The following is a 14,865-nucleotide window of genomic DNA, read 5'->3' as shown; positions in this document are numbered from 1 at the left end:
ACTCCATTCATGATAAAGGGTCTGAAAGAAACTAGGATCAATGACTGTCGTCTACACCGCACAGCCACATGCTCTTGAAAAGACGTGAGAGCATAACATTGCCCTGACTTTGCAAGAAACAGCACAAAGAATGTACTCAAGGTGATGAGGAAAAGTAGTGGCAAGGTAGTATATAGTATATCTTGTTGCTCTTATCAATACAATCTTCAGCCAGCATCTTTAAGTGGCTCCTAAAATGGAATTAATTATTCAGTGGAAGCCTCAGAGGCAGGAAGAACTCACCATTCAGAGTTTTATTTACCCTCATCACCTGCTGTTTGCTCTGGGTTTATTTAAAATCGTAATCATGTCTTCTGTGATGGAGGATTTGGGTTACTTTGTGGTCACATGTGGAAAATATTATATATCCACATCAAATATAAATGTGGTCTCTCTTAGTAGAAATCCATGTCGTTTCTCTGGAATTAGACCATGTTGACCCTGTGGGCATATGAGATTTAAGTCTACAGGGAGTCCTAAAGAAAAAAAAGTCCTTGAAGGATCCAGAAGGAGAGAACAGTTCCTCAGTCCTTTCATAGCACTTTGTAATTACCGCTCATCACCATAAACAGACAAACAAACAAAAACTTAAAGAACAAAAGAATGTACTGATTTGCAACATTATCTTGGTCCAAAGGGGTTGTTTTGCATTATCCATGCAAGAACAATGAGGAAATCCTCCACACCTGTTAAAAAACGACAGCCCTACAACCAAGAGCCCTACAGTTCCGTTTGCGTCTATGGGGGAGGAGGAAAAAGGACTCATTCCTAAACCCAGGGCAGGCTTCAGGGCGTGCGACCAGTGGAGTCGCACAGGGCCCTTCCTCAAAAAGGCCCTGCACTAGGTTATTAAGACTCGTCAATCACTGTCTTGAATTTCTTAGTAAGTTCAGCTTGGAAGTTATATAGGAGATTTGGAGTCCCAGCTCACATGCAGTCCTGCCTCTGGCACCTCCATACCCCTCCGAGATGGATTCTCAGTCAGCTTCCTCGGCCCCTGACACCCTGAACTTGATCCAGTTTCCCCCTCCTGGCTCCCTGCCCAGCCCCTGCTGCCGCCCTCCAATGGGGCCCACTGAGTCAAGTGCACTGACAGAGAGGCCCGCATTCCGGGAGGTGCCTGCGCAGGGAGAAGCCAGGTCGGACGCACCCATGGTCCCCAACTCTCCCCAACACGTGTCTCAAGGAAAGACATGGCCTTGGCGGCACCGCCGTGGGTTATGCAAATGACTCTGCTAGTGGCAGCCTCTTGCCTACTCTGATCCTGCTACCAGGTGCAGTCTATTTAGGCGTTGCCATTACTGGGGATTGAGGTTGTGGACTGTGAGAAACTGGGATTGGCCACCGCCCACAGAGCCGGTGGGAAGCGGACCTCAGTAGCCTGTGCTCTGCCCACGTGCCCCGCTGCCTGGGAAGGCTAAAAGAAGGCAACATTAAGTATCAAATCAAAAATACCGTGATCAGTCGAGACAGAGACAGGGTAGCAAGCTTTATATTTTGTTACCTTTAAGGCCACTTTTCTCTTGTTTTTTTGAAAAAAAGGCCCCCACATTTTCGTTTTGCCCTGGGCCCTGCAGAGTATATACCCTGCCCTCCCTAGACCAAGGCTGTGCCAGGCAACACGTAGACCAAAGAGGCTAGAACTTGAGCTCTTGAGCCAGACTGCCTAGGCACACACCTGAAACGCATCTTGTGTAACGTGGGAAAATGCATTTAACATCTCTGCTTCAGTTTCCCCTTCTACAAAATGGAGATAATGTCTTAGAGTGCCTTTGTGAGGATTATGCCATTTATAACATGAAATACTTAGTATCTGAAATATAGTAAGGCTTCAATAAATGTTAGCAATTATTATATTATTATATATTAAATATTATATATGGTATCTGCATAGATTCCATAATACAATTCCAAATAACATTATTTCCCTTTACAGATGAAAAAACTAAGGCATAGTGGAAAGCAGCTTTACCTAATCCTAAATAGCAAAGCAAAGACTTTAAAGCAGTCTCTTCTAATTCAAGGGTATCTATGTCCTCCCACTAATTATGCAGACTGCAGCTTTGTACCATACACAGTTATGAAACACCTTGAAATCATGTGCACAATATTGAAACTGATCTCTGCAGAAGCGTGCTCTTAAGCTCAAGGTGGCTACAATACCTAGGACAGCGTTCATGCTCAAATAACGTTTGACGAAAATGAGTGGAGGATGAACAAATGCCTCTAAAGCAGCATTTCTTTTTTCCCCACACTTTTATGACCAAATGGCAGAGGAGAGCAAACTTTTATGGGGCATGGGTGAGGGCTGGAGCAGTGCTTGCTGAGGTAGGCACTGGATGCATAGCTGTAAGATTACCATTTCTTTCTTTAATGTTTCATTTAAACTGAAATAATTGTGTGTGCTTGGCATTCTACTGAAGAAGTTCTATTTTTAAGGAAAATAGTAGGGGGGTGTTCTTTTTTTTTTCTTTTCTTTTCTTTTTTTTTTTTTTTGAGACAGAGTCTCACTTTGTCGCCCAGGCTGGAGTGCAGTGGTGCAATCTCGGCTCACTACAACCTCCGCCTCTTGGGTTCAAGTGATTCTCCTGCCTCAACCTCCCAAGCAGCTGAGATTACAGGTGCCCACCACCACACCCAGCTAATTTCTAGATTTTTAATGCCGATGGGGTTTCACCATGTTGCCCAGGCTGGTCTCGAACTCCTGATCTCAGTTGATCCTTCCTCCTCAGCCTCCCAAAGTTCTGGGATCACCGGCATGAGACGCCACATCTGGCTGATATTCTCAAAATATTTAAGTAAATGCATTTCCCATGAAAATATGCCATATTTAAAACTTGGGATAACAATTACTTTTATGGATCCCTTTCCACAAACCATAGCCAGGAAAACCACATGTTGCTTATATTTCCCTAGCTGTCACAACCTGGTTCAGGTGAAATCCAGCAGCAGAAAATTCTAAAGTTTCCTCAAACACTTTTCAGTTAAATAGAAGAAGTCCAAAGAAGTAGCACTGACTGAAACAATAAAGGAAAAAATATATTAACTTATCAGTTATTGAAGAGATTTTAGCTCCAGCCGGGTGCGGTGGCTCATGCCTATAATCCCAGCACTTTGGGAGGCCGAGACAGGTGGATCACGAGGTCAGGAGTTCAAGACCAGCCTGGCCAACATGGTGAAACCCCATCTCTACTAAAAATACAAAAATTAGCTGGGCATGGTGGCGTGTGCCCGTAATCCTGGCTACTCAGGAGGTTGAGGCAGGAGAATTGCTTGAACTGGTACCTGGGAGGCAGAGGTTGCAGTAAGCGGAAATCGTACCACTGCACTCCAGTCTGGTCTACAGAGCGAGACTACATCTCAAATAAATAAATAAATAAATTTTTTTAAAAAAGAGATTTTAGCTGCATATTTCGCCAAGCTTGGTGTCCCAGACACCTGGGCTGGAGGTAGGGAGAGGGGCCACATGGAAGGATATTTGTCAAAAATTCAGATTCCTGGCTTCCACCACAGACATATTGAATCTTAAAATATGAGGAGAGGTCTCTGAATCTGCATTTGTACCAGCTGTCTAGTTGCCCCTCACACTAATGTAGCAGGGGGTGCCATTCCTCCATGAGGTTTCTATCATTCGGAGCATCAAGTCTCAAAAACTCAGTATTTATGGGAGTCAACTGAAGTTCTTAGTAAAAATCCAGACTCTCTGAGCAACAAGCCCCCCAGAAATTTGGATTCAGTAAGTCTGAAATCTGCACTGTAGCAAGCAGCTCACCACCTTTCCCATCCTGCTATCCTTCTGATGCAAGTGGCCCTAAGACCATACCTTGAGAAATACTAACATAAAATATAAAGCCCCAAATTATTAACTTTTAGTATTTTAGAACATCCATAATTAAACTTCAAACTTTTAAAATCCAACACATGTTTTTTGAAGAGATTCTATGTGCTAGAGTCAGGGAAAGGAAGATGAATTTGCCCTTTTCTAAAGGGAATCAGAGTTGAGGAAAGAGAAATAGCCAGGTAAGCAATAGCTGCCATACACTTTAATTGGGTGGTACATGTGTATGACCCCTTTAAATGCTGATTAACATTGTTGATTGTATACCTTGAATCTACAACATATATAGTAGAACGACTCATAGTTCTTACAATAAGAGCAGTCACCATGTATTGAGTTCCTGGTGTGTGCTAACTGCTGAGACAGAGACATTTTTCAAACAATAACTACCCAATCCAACAAAGTTGCATAGTTTTCAGATCCTCTTTTTACATATTAAGAAACTGGCTCAAAGGATTTCAGTAATATCTCAGTGCAAGATTTCAAAGTGAGTAAAAAGCTGGGGTGGATTGCAAACCTAGGTCTGTTCTACCCTAAAAACTGTCTTCCTTCTTGAGTTCATGTCCTTTGCAGGGACATGGATGAAGCTGGAAACCATCATTCTCAGCAAACTATCACAAGGACAGAAGACCAAACACCGCATGTTCTCACTCTGAGGTGGGAATTGAACAATGAGAACACTTGCACACAGGGTGGGGAACATCACACACCGGGGCCTGTTGGGAAGTGGGCGACTGGGGCAGTGATAGCATTAGGAGAAATACCTAATGTAAATGACAAGTTGATGGGTGCAGCAAACCAACATGGCACACATATAACTATGTAACAAACCTGCACGTTGTGCACATGTACCCTAGAACTTAAACTATAATAATAAAAAAAAAATTGTCTTCCTTGTAAGAGAAGCTGCCTTCTTAAATTTACACATTTTTGAAGTTTACAATGTATTTTAAATTACAGTATTCTAATTAATTTTCACGGCAACAGTAACAATTATTTTTTATTCCTATCTTGCTGATAAGAAAACTGATTTCTGAGAAGTTAAGAAACATGCCCATGAAACATGAAAAATCAAACTTGAAACCAAGACTATGAAAACTGATGATATCTTCATAACACTATATATATTGATCAGTTTAAGTTATGCTTGATGGAAAACAACAAACAAAAAAATAACCCCACAATCTTGGTGGTTGATAACAACAAAGGTGTATTTCTTGTTCACAGTAATGTCTGTTGCAGACGAGTTTCAGTTGAACTTCATATCTTTGGCATTCCAGGGTAGTTCTTTTTCTGGGAAGTGAGTCTGCCCTTGCAGCAAAGGAAAAAGCAATGATGGAACCATGCAATAGCTCTGAATGCTTCCATTTGGGAGTGACATATGTCACTTCTTTTACTTTTAAATAGACAAAGCAAGTCACATGGCCAGGCTGCTATTCAGGAGCTACTGAGAAATGACACTGCTTTCCTGAGCAAACAGATTTAACATACCTACGCACTTCTACCACTGAAATCTTGACTGAGCTGTGAGGCAGCATCATTCTCTGACATCAGCAGGAACACCAACTATAATGTTTCATGGCATTCTGACACAGGAAATCAAGGACACAGGGCAAGAGATGTGGAGAAGCATTTCTTTGGAGCCTCAAGAGTAATAATCACAAGAGGATATGTTCAGATTTGGGAGCTGCCCTCTGCCTGAGACAGAGGTACTCATAGGCTCTTTGATAACTATGTTTGTGTATGTATTTGTGAGACCCAACAAAACCTTGGTAACAATTATTGCATAAATCAGCACCTTTCCAATTCTAAAATGTGAAGTCAGTTGTGAAGTATGTTGTGAGTAATTCATTACTAATAATAATGTTACTACTAATAATAACATTACTAATAACTAAGGTTTTTAAATAATTGACATTTTTAAACAAATGAGGATAAATTTAAGGACAACCTTTACCTTCTAGCATGCTTATTTCCTTACTCACATTCTAATGTTTTCTTAAATAGGAGAGAAACGGTTGGGGCTATAGCTACTTTCTAAAGAATTGTGTTTAACCAAACATGATTACACCCCTGAGTGTGTGTCACAAACGTGAACTTCAATTTACATGTGTGTTGTGGCCAAAAACAGTTTGAAAACTACTTATCTAAACCACAATCCCATTTATCACTTCTATATCATAGCAAGTAGCTCCATGTGTGTTCTCAGTAGCCAGACGGTAAGCATCCCAAGAACAAGAACCACATTTCCCCGTTTTCTTGTATTGATTGCAGCTGAGTCTGATACTACCAGAAGGAATCATTATTGGCAGAGGTAGGGAATTTGTTTATTCCTCTTAAGGGCCACTGACCCATGGAGGAGGATAATCTAATGATAAGCATATAGCAATATAAATTTTTATTGAAACGTGGTGTCTTAGTCCATTTAGTGTTAGTATAAAGAAATAATTGAGGGTGGGTAATTTATAAGGAAAAGGGGTTTGTTTGGCTCACCCTTCTGCAGGCTGTGCTAGATGCCTGGTACCAGCATCTGCTTCTGATGATGGCCTTTGGCTGCTTCCACTCATAGCAGAAGGTGAAGCAGAGTCAGTGTGTGTAGAGACACATGGCGAGAGAGGTAGCAAGAGAGACAGGGGTGGTGCCAGGCTCTTTTTAACAACCAGCTCCCATGAGATTGAGTTGAGTGAGAACTCTATTCCCACAAGGACTGCACTAAACCATTCATAAGGGCTCTGCCTCCATGACCCAAGCACCTCCTATTAGGCCCCACCTCCAACAGTGGGGATAAGTTTCATCATGGGATTTGGGAGGACAAACATCCAAACTACAGCACATGGAGAAAAAAAGAGCATTTTATCTATAAATTTTCTAAGTTATCAACAGAGCTAAATGATATGATGAGAATTTCCCCTTCATCTCATCGAGTTCAACCAACAAAATATTTTTGAATAATTATGGTAGAGATTACAGACTGCCAAAAAAAAAAAAAAAGAACTAGCATTAGTGCACTTGTCCAAGCCAAAAAAAATTAAGTTGTGGACAGTATCTAAAGATTAGCTTTTTCTCACACCTTGATCTGAACCAGGGAATGGGCAGTGAGTACCCCAACAGTTATATTTGCAATCAGAGATTCTGAAGAGTCAAGCAACAAAAGACTCCCACTCTGCCAAGTACAGGCCCAAAGGTGAGACTTCAAAAATGGAAAAGAGGAATTATTTTTTCAATGACCAGAATACATTTTACTTACCTTAATTTCAACTCAAGTCTTTCTGGGCTATCCAGATACAAAAAGTCAAATGATACAGAAAAAGGGAAAGCATACATTGGATATTCTGTTCCCAACTTAAAACATTAAACTGTAAGAAATGTGAGTTGACATTTATGATGATAGCTGCTCCTGAGAAAGCAAGGAAATAGAAAGGCTTTTATTTTCTTTAAAAAGGCAGACAAGCTTCTGAGGCCCTCCCCAAAACAGAAACTTGATGTATATTTTTTCCCTTTGAAGTCAATAGGAATTAAATTTTGGAGATACACAAGGCAGAGAAATGCCAGTATTCTGAACACTCAGTAACAACCAAGCTCCAGACGGCTTTGCCTGATAACGTAAAGAAACCAAATGATTCAAATGTAGACCCATTTCTCCATGACATGGTCTTCTATTTTAATTTTATTATATGCTAGCAGATTGACTGCAAGAAAGGCGTGAGTCAAATACAACAACAACTTTCTTTTAAAAAATGATAGCTCAAATGTTGAATCCTTCCTAAAGGCTCTACCAATGGTAGCACATCTAGCAAATGAAAATATAGGTACAATTGAAAAAGATTTACAATGGCTGGGGGAGGGGACGCTATTCAATTCTTTCAAGAAAGCCATTTTTACATAGATCTTTTCAAGTATGGTTAAGGCCCGAAATTTATGATAGACTTCCACTTGAAAGAAGGGAAAAACACTGGGTGCATTATCAGATGCCTACGTTGAGTGAAGTGCCTATTTATTTGAATAAGGAAATGGCCCCTCTCTTCTCCATTAGTTTATATCTTCCTATTTCCCCTCTGTTTGGCTGAAGCTGAAGTTAAGCCCTGATTTACACCAGTTCTTAAAAAAAAAAAATCCTGTGACCCTATCCATAAATCCTAACTAGAAGTGATGGCTTAGCCTGTATAGAACGGCTCCAGCTAATAAACTCCTCTCTCCAGCCAGATTCCTCACTGTGATATTGAACCCATATCTCCCACACAAGGTTGAAGATGTGTGGGAGAGACACAGGCAGTGAAACAGCTAAAGTCAGAACCACAGTGTAGAATAAGAAGTCTTTGGGTCTAACCAAAGCACTGAGCTTCCCAAAGACTTCTTATTTTTTATTTATTTTTTTTTTTTTTTGCAATGCCACCTTGGCATGCAAAACATTAAACTGTAAGAAACCTTGGCATTGCAAAAAAAAAAAAAAAAGAATAAGAAGTCTTTGGGAAGCTCAGTGCTTTGGAGGTGAAGATCACAGCTGTCATACAGGCCTTTACAGTGACAGGTACTTTACATACACGAGGCTGTATAATCCTGTCAGCTCACCTAGGAGGCCTCTGTTTTAGGGCTGAAGAAACTGAGGCCTAGAGAGTTTGAATAACTTGCCCATATTTGCATTTTTAAAGCTAGATCTGTTTAAATTCAAATTCCCCGTTTTTAAACACTCATTTTGCCCAAGGTGCTATTAGAAGGTTATCTCTGAAAGAATAAGAAGAAATTGATAATAGCAGTTCCTTGAGGATGGGGGTAGAGGGATACAAGAACCAGAAATCTAAGGAGATGGAAAAGGAGACATATTTTTCACTGTACACCCCTTTGTACATTTTGATTTTTTTACCTTGCATTGTTGATCTTCATTATCCATGGATTTCCTGTTTGCAGATTTGTCTACCAGCTATAATTTATGTGTAACCCCAAAATCAATACTAGCATGCCTTCACCGTCATTCACAGACATTCATACATTGGCGGAAATTTTGGATTGCCCCAACAAGCATACTCCCAGCTGAGGTGGAACCCGGAAAAGCTCTGCCTTCGGCTTCAGTTCTCATACAGAGATGAGTCAAGCGTGGTGACAGCAGGGAACTGATCTGGGCAGTGCTGGAAACTCCGGCTCTGGGCTGGTTGGATGGGGTGTGAGTCCCAGTCTGGCACCTATTAGTGGGGTGGCCTCAGACAAGTCACTTAACACTTCTGATGCTTGTTTTCTCTTTTGAAAAAGTAAAGAAAATAGAATCCACCAGCATGAATTGGGTTCAGGATTTATATTATAATCTATGTATATACATGTACATATTTTCCCTGGGAGAAATAGTTCTGTATTCACTAATTCAGTGTTCACAGCAACTTTGTAGAGCATAACTACCATGGATAATGAGAATCAACTTCATATGCATTTTTAATACTGTGTGTGAGGGAGTACGTATATGTGTGTATTATATATGTGGTTTTTATGATTATGTGAGCACAATGGTTGGGGGGGCTTTTAAAAAGGGGGTATATACCCTTAAGTGTTAAGGATGAAGTTAAGAACATAGTCTATGTTCATATGGACTAAGGAAGACAGGAAAAGGTGCCAGTTGACCACGTGGACAAGGCAATGGTCACGATCTAAACACATTAATAGAAGTAATCTCATCCTTCAGGTAGTCTAGGAATTAATACACGGTGAGGATTCAGAGATAGTTCTGAGATTGGAAGTGAACTATAGAGGCCCTGAAGGGCAAAACATAAATACTCTTAGCCAAGGTATCTTTCAAGCGAAAGTGTGCTTGCAGCTGCTGAACCATGAGTCTATCCAAGGAGGACAAGCAATGGCAGAAGAGGTCCAGGTGTCATCAAGTGGGAAGCTGTGGAGGCGCTGCAGCAGCAGATATTGGGAGCCCAGCTGCGGGAAAGCTGGGGGCTCAGGAAGCTAAGACGAGGCCAATGGGTCATGCTAGACTCCATAGCTGAAATCAAGTGCTGAATGGGTCCCATGACCCAAAAAAGGTTAAGAATTTTACCTAAAAAATGTATAAAATATTTGATTTTTTTAATAATTCCATCACCAGTCTTAGCAGTTTTCTTTTTAAGGCAATGTTTTGAAAAGAAACAGAAAATCCTTGCAAACGTCCAACTGCAAGGAATATGTGGCCCCAGCAGCTGTGCTCTAAGATCCATTGCCATGTTTGTGCCGAGGTTGGGCTTCCCATTGGCTGCTTTGCATGGGGCAGGGATGCGGAGGCAGGCTCTTTATTAGGGGACAGAGGACTGTGCTGACCATGACTCTGGCTTGAGGACTTCCCCATGGCCTTTCCGAACCTTCCTTAGACTGCACAGTGGCCTAGGGCACTTTCACACAACCCTCCCTCTCTCTTTCCTTGTCTATGTTACAACTGCATCCCAGTCCTGTGGCCTCACCCTGCTCACTCTCCATTTCCTCTCACAAGGCTGTTCCCCTAATAAAATCCTTACATGTTTATTCATGTCTTTTCATCTGCTTCTCAGATGACCTGCACTAACAAAAGAACCAAACTTCGAATGCTTCATAAAAGTTACCGAGCTGTGAACAACAACAATAAAAAAAAAACAAAAAAAAAAAACCCAGAGAACTTGGAAACCACACTGTGTGCTCTGCCGTCACTTGCTCCCTGCCCCTCCATTTCCAAACTCAAAGCCACAAAGTGTAGATTCAAGGCTTCTAAATCAAGATTATAGGTTACTGTACATCTCAGACTATACACTTAATTTGAAACCTTTAACAATCTCATGTAAGTGAATTTGAAATCTACTCATGTTATGAGATCCATTCCACTGAGCATCTAAAGTACTCTGGGCATCTAAAACCACATAGTAGTCTAGAGAGGCCGGGCCCCCTCATGCCTCCAGGCCTTTCTACGTGCCTTTCCTGGATGCCCTTCCCTGCCATTTCTTCCTAGTGAATTTCTACTTGTTCTTCAAAACAAAGCTCAAAGTTCACCTTATCTAGGAGACCCTCTCTCATTCCCCCAGCTAAATTACCTTCTTGTCTCCTGTGCTTCTTTAAGGATTTGTACCTAACTTTACTGAAATACCTATCAAGTAGATTTTTTTTTCAGGTGCCAGTAATTTAATAAGTAACTAAAAGTGCCTGAAGCAAGAGGAGATTATTATCACTACTACCTCACAGAACAAGAATTCTGGAGAAAGTTGGTAGCATGGTTGGTTCGGTTCTACATTGTTATCAAGGACTATCTCCTTTCTATCTGTCCATCAACCATCCTGAACGAGTTAGAAAATTGCCCCTCAAGCTCCAACCACCATCACCTCAAAACCACTCTCAAAAGCAGGAAGAGAAGGAGCGATATCCTACCCACTTGTCTCCATTTTTGATTGGTGGAAAGGATTTCCTTTCCAGGTATGCTTTCCAGAAGAGTCTACCTTTTGTCTCATTGGCCAGGAAGAAGGCCACATGGCCATTCCAGCCAATCATGGTAAAGGGAAACAGGATTACCTAAGTGGCTTTAACCAATCATAATGCATCTCCTGAATAATGAGGCCTACCTTCTTTGGGCATCTTGCTGCTTTATTTATTTATTTATTTTTAAATCAGGGCCCAGTTAGCCAGGAAGACAGAAAGAGTGACTGCTGAACAGAGAACCAATGGTGTCTGCCCCATCCCTGACTTGGAATTGCCAGGTTACTGCCTCTCTTTGCCACCACAGCTCTACAGTTCTTGGAGGGCAGGAGCCTTGTCTTATTCATCTTTACATCATCCATAACTGGCCCGTAGTAGCATTCAATATGAGTTTTAACATTTGAAACACTCATTTGTCTGAGTACAAATACCGTAAACATGGAAAACTACTGAAATGCTTAAAAATATTCTTACAAAATAAAACATTAGATAGATTCTCCAACACTTCCCATGAAAGATTAATAGGAATGCTATCTTGATTGTAGAGAGTACGAGAGTCTGGTTAAAGAGGATAATTAACCAAGGTGAAATAACAACAAAAACATTCTGACTCAATAGCCCATAGTCAAAATCCCATACCCACTGGCTTTCTGATTTATGCTTCAAATACAGTGTTAGTGCCTCACTCAGGGTCACAACAACTATTTAAATAGTGACCATGGAATACATGGTGCACCAAGAGATGCTTACACTAGTGAAAATGAACACTAATGAAATTTTACTGGAGGCCACAGACAACCACAATTATTGATTTTACATGAGCTCTACTACTTACTAAAAGCCTTTTGCAATTCTTGGACTTCAGAGGTTATCAAGAAACAGACTAAATCTCTCTGAATTGGGTCCTTTCAACAATTCTGATTACACTCACCTGATATTTCATTTTAAATTTCATGTTTATAAACACATTTCCCTCTCATTCTAAGACTAGAAGTCAGACATTAATTGCTCTCCAAGGATGGCTTTGCCCAATTTGGGAACAGGCCAGATTGTGTTAGAAGTTTTCCTCAGTCAACAACCTTTTTGAAAAGACCAATTCATAGAAGACATGGATACATCTAGAGAAAAACAGCTCTCTAAAGGATGTAAGAAGGGTATAAAAATCACTATAAACTCAACTATGTGTGTAAGAACATTTGCAACTGCACATTTTCCATAAAATAATTTAATTTTATTATAAGCTCCCATTAGGCCATGCAGGTAGAAAATTTAACTCAGTCATTAAGGTTCCCTGTCCACCAATACCAACATGGGTCTGTGGCTTGCTTCCAAGATTCTATGCAGGTCCAAGATATCTTGAGGGTAGAAGAGGCCCTCTGGTTACATGTCATCTATGCACACATTTTCTCACATCTCCAGATTGCTGTGAGGCCATTTTTCCACTGATGTGGGAAATTATTTTCTCATCTCTACCCCTTTCTCCCACCCTAGAGAAATCTTTCTTTCCTTGGGAAGTAACTATTGTAGTTAAACATAAAGGATAACTCTAAAGAAATAAGGTTGCTTTCTGTATAATTCACACATCATTCTACAAATTTAAAAAAAAATTTTACCAGAACATGAAATTGTTTCTAATGCTATAAAAAGGGAACAAGGCATCGAGGTTATGAGCATGAACTGTGAGCCAGTCTGCCTGGGTTTGATATATGACCTTGGGAAATTTATTTTACCTCACTTTCTTCATCTGTAAAATAGAGACAATGCAACTATTTCAAAGGAGCTGGCATAAGGTTTATATGAGATAAACATATAAAATATTCAAAACAGTATTAGCATTTAGTAAGTATTGTAACTATTGCCATTTTTATTTCTATAATAATATTGAAAATTAAAATATAAAAATGTATACAGGCTGAGCATCCCTAGTCCAAAACTCCAAAATGCTCACAAATCCAAAACTTTCTGAGTACCAACATGACAACATAAGTGGAAAAATTTACACCAAGCCTCATGTGATGGGTCTCAGTCGAAATACAGGCAAAACTGTGCACAAAATTATTTAAAATATTGTACAAAATTACACTCAGGCTATGTATATAAAGTGTTTATGAAACATAAATGAGTTTTGTGTTTAGATTTGGACTCCATCCCCAAGACATCTCATTATGAACATGCAAATATTTCAACATCCAAAAACTTTTGAAATCCAAAACACTCTGTTCCCAAGCATTTCAGATAAAGAATACTAAGTCTGTATTTTACATTTTTTTATACATTCAATAAAGGACCTATTATGAATCATATGCTGAGGCTTCCATGATAAATAAGTTGGGAATGGATTAGCTAGACATGTCAAGATGCTTGGGATAGTTAAGCCCTTTGAAAGAGGTAACACAGGATGCAGTGAAACAAGGGTCATTTAACTATCTTAGAGGATGAGACTGGGTTTTTCAGGCAAAGAACAGAGGAAGTCTCTCTCAAGAAGAGTAGCAGTGTGTAAACTCTGGAAGTAAAAAGAAATATGGCTTATTTGGACAATTGCTAAGCATAACTAGGAGATCAAGGCAATAGTTTTGCTTTAGAGCGAAATAAAGTTCAAGACAGAAGTAAGGGCCAAATCATCAAAGCCCTGTGTGCGCAGTGGTGTTTGCACTTCATCTTGAAAGCTCGGGGGAGCTATCAAAGAGCAATGTTGAGGATCAGATGACTGCAACAGGCATATGACTATGGAAAACAGAAGAATTGAAAGGATAAGGCTGGGTGTGGGAACAATTCTCTGGAGTCCATGGCAGTTATCCTGGTGGGAAAAATAAAACAACTGAAGGACGGATTAAAGTACAGTAGTGGTAATGGAGCTAAAGAAAAGAGGAAAGCCTCAAGAGAGATTAAGGTCAAAAACATGGTAAGTCTTATGACTTTGGGGCATGGGAGTGAAGAAGGGATTCATAAACACCCGACTTCCTAGGCTGAGCAACTAAGTGGAAGGTAGACAGAGGAGCAAATCTGGAGAAAGTCCTCTGCCTAGAACCTCTCCCTGCAGAGAGCCCATGACTCTCTTATTTACCTTGCTACAGTCTGGGCTCCAGGCCACCTCTCTGAGAGGGCTTCCTTGACTCTCCCACCTAAAATGCAAATACCATCATCCTCCATTACCTTGATTAATTAGTGTTATTTTTCTTCAATGCATTCATCTGTTCCTGACAACATACTATAATGTTTTCTGCTCATCTCACCCATCAGAACACAAGTTCCATGTAGGTAGGAACAGTGTATTTCTCATTTGCTCCAGAGTGAATCTCCAGAGATGTATATGCCTGGGACAGAGTAGCTGCTCAATAAATATTAATTGTGTGAGTGAGTGATGAGTTCAGTGCAGGACATGTTGAATTTTAGGTTTCTGCAGCACCTACAGTAGGACTTACTGAGATGCTGAGTAAGCAATGAAAATGCAGGTCTGATGCTCAGAAGGAAAGCGGGGCTACATCTGGCAGTGCCGCATGCATCAGCCCAGTGATGAGGATAGCCAGGATGAGGAGGCTGTGGGTGATATCCTCCCCAGGGGAGTGGAAAAGAGAAGCCAAGGATGA

Source organism: Pongo pygmaeus, chromosome 6 (assembly GCF_028885625.2).
Source record: "Pongo pygmaeus isolate AG05252 chromosome 6, NHGRI_mPonPyg2-v2.0_pri, whole genome shotgun sequence".
Lineage (NCBI taxonomy): Eukaryota > Metazoa > Chordata > Mammalia > Primates > Hominidae > Pongo > Pongo pygmaeus.
This window is presented reverse-complemented; position numbering follows the sequence as displayed.